Here is a 2,625-nt window from a genome sequence, read left to right on the forward strand (position 1 = left end):
CCAAAAAAAAAAAGAAGGGAAGAAAAAGGGTAATGTTGGACTAGGAATTAAAGTCCCTGCTGTGGCAGCATCCATACCACAAGGAATGCAGCTTTGTTTATTCAATTATGAACAACAGAATTCCACTTATGCATGTGATATCAAATTACTCCTTAAAATTGAAAAGCATCCAATTCAATAACAAAAGGCAAATCTCTCTTCCACAAGTAAATACCTTTATTACAACCCAATCTGCCCAGAGCCCTTTCTTTTTTTTCAATTGAAATAAAACCAAATATGGTAGACCCCAGATCTGCGACCAGTAACTGGGGATAGAGAAAGAGAGAGACTGACAGCTGATTGTGCTTGGCCGCCTTCCTCTATTATACAATTTATAATAGTAGAACCAAACAATTATAACCGTACACCTAGTGGAAATAAGAGAGAAATCCTAGTTTAACTCTACTTTAGGAAACTAAAGATCTAGTATAACTAGGAAAGGAAATAAAATAAGTAAATAACTAATATCACATTGAGACAAGCCCCCAACTTGTGACTCATATTTTAACACCCCCCCCCCCCCAAAAAAAAAAGTTGGAGTATACATGTCAAGAGCTCCAGCTTGGAACAACAAGAATATATATTAAAGGCAACATTGATCATGTAGGACTCATAAACACTAGAGAACACAGAGAGAACATCAACCAATCATCATAAACCCAACAACAATATCCGCTCAAGCACACCAACCATCAGCAACGATAGTAGATAAAAATCTTCATGTTGAATAAACAAGAAGCAGAAATAAAGGTTAGTAAACACGAACCACAATCCAAAATATCATAGCAACGACAGCAATATCAAAAGCTCTTCCTAAGGAAAAGCAGGCAGTCAGTAGTCATCTTCACAAAGAAGACAAATAAAAGTGCAGCATCCAATAGCCACATCATAAGCCCTTCTCCAAGAAGGCACTCCAGCAACAGGGTAAGTGCAACATCCAACAGCTACACCATAAGGCCTTGTCAAATAAGGCACTCCAACAATAGAGAAATAATAATGTGATTACTAAAGACCACGTAATTAGCTATCTGATTGGAAAGATCAAACTCACTCTGAGCCCCAAACAGAGGTCTCAGATAAAATTGCAGCACACTACATAAGATTGTTACAAACCAAACAATATAAGGTTGTTGTGGACCAGGTAGAATATGATAAACCTATTGTGCAAAGTACTACAGTAGACTCGAGACGAAGTTTCTTCTGCTAAGGATATCACAACCACTAAGCTAAAGTGGACAGCAAGGTCATTTCTATTTCAGCAAGTTCTCAAACAACATCCTTGGTCCTCATCCAAACACGATGAAGTTGAGTTTTTTTCCTGAAAGTGGAGAATTGATGCTGTTGCATTATTGCATCTGTGGGCTGGACTGGCATGACCTGATCTGGAAACCCAAACAGAAACGAATTGACACAAACTGGGATTCTGGTCCAATAGGGATGGGAAGGGAATTTATTTATTTCTTGAGGTTATCCTTGTAATCTCAAAAAGTAGATACGTAGAAGATAGTTTCCTTGTTTTAAAGAGTCTACAAGTTAAGAGTCAAGTTTTGTTTGACAAGTCTAATTATACATATGATTGTAATCAATAGAATTTAGAGATGTCTGTTGAATTAAAAGCAAGAAATCCTCAATTACCGAGGTGAGTGGTTATGTGTGTACATCAGCTCCCCCCTCTTAAAATCATTCATCTCCAGTGAATGAAGGAACGACATGTAGCCATATTTCTTGAAGAATCACCAAAAGTTCCATTTTTTCTTACAACCAGCGTAAGTCTTCAATCCAGCCAGCAGAATATGTTCATTTTTTTAAGGTTTATCCCTCATACAGGATTTTCATTCTATCCAAAATTCAGCTCCATCCGACTTGTGGCTTTTGAGTAATTGAAATCTCCTATATCAACCCTATTTTCCAGATCTGAGTTTTACACGTTGGCGTTTATGATGGATCCTACTGAGACTGATTACCCTTTGGTAATTTAGTCTTACACCAATTGGTATCAGAGCCAAGATGGAGCCGGAAGTTTGCTATTTTTGTGGGGGAATTATTCCATAGATATTCCTTGATTGGATAGATGATTTAGGTATCTACAACTTGACAGAGACGCTAAAGCTTCGATTTGCTTGCTCCTGGATGAATGACTATGTCAAAGAAACATGGAGAATCCATGAAAGGAAATTTCGAGCTCAAGGAAGTGAGCCCAAGACTTGGGAAGAGATGGAGTATGAGTTAGCAAACCTATACGTACCTAAACATATTCGAATACAGTCCTTCCATCTGCAAGAGTCCCATCCAAAATCATCTACAAGTCTCCAAAAGACACCCACAGGTGACAAGAGCATGAAGCAAATAGTATACCATGTGGCCGCTCTTTGGCAATCAAAGAACCATAACCTAAAATTGAGGTTAGTTTTGAAGTTCTAGCAATTCCTACCATCGAGGAAATGTTAGTCCTTGATGTTCCTATCAATGAGACTCATATAGAAGAATTCGAAGGTAACAAGGTTGCAATGGTGGACCTTGAGGTCAAGATTGAGGAATTTGGCGCTACAACAACTGTGATGATTGTGAACAGCCAAGAGGAAGATC

The sequence above is a fragment of the Macadamia integrifolia genome, chromosome 4 (genome assembly GCF_013358625.1).
Source record: "Macadamia integrifolia cultivar HAES 741 chromosome 4, SCU_Mint_v3, whole genome shotgun sequence".
NCBI lineage: Eukaryota > Viridiplantae > Streptophyta > Magnoliopsida > Proteales > Proteaceae > Macadamia > Macadamia integrifolia.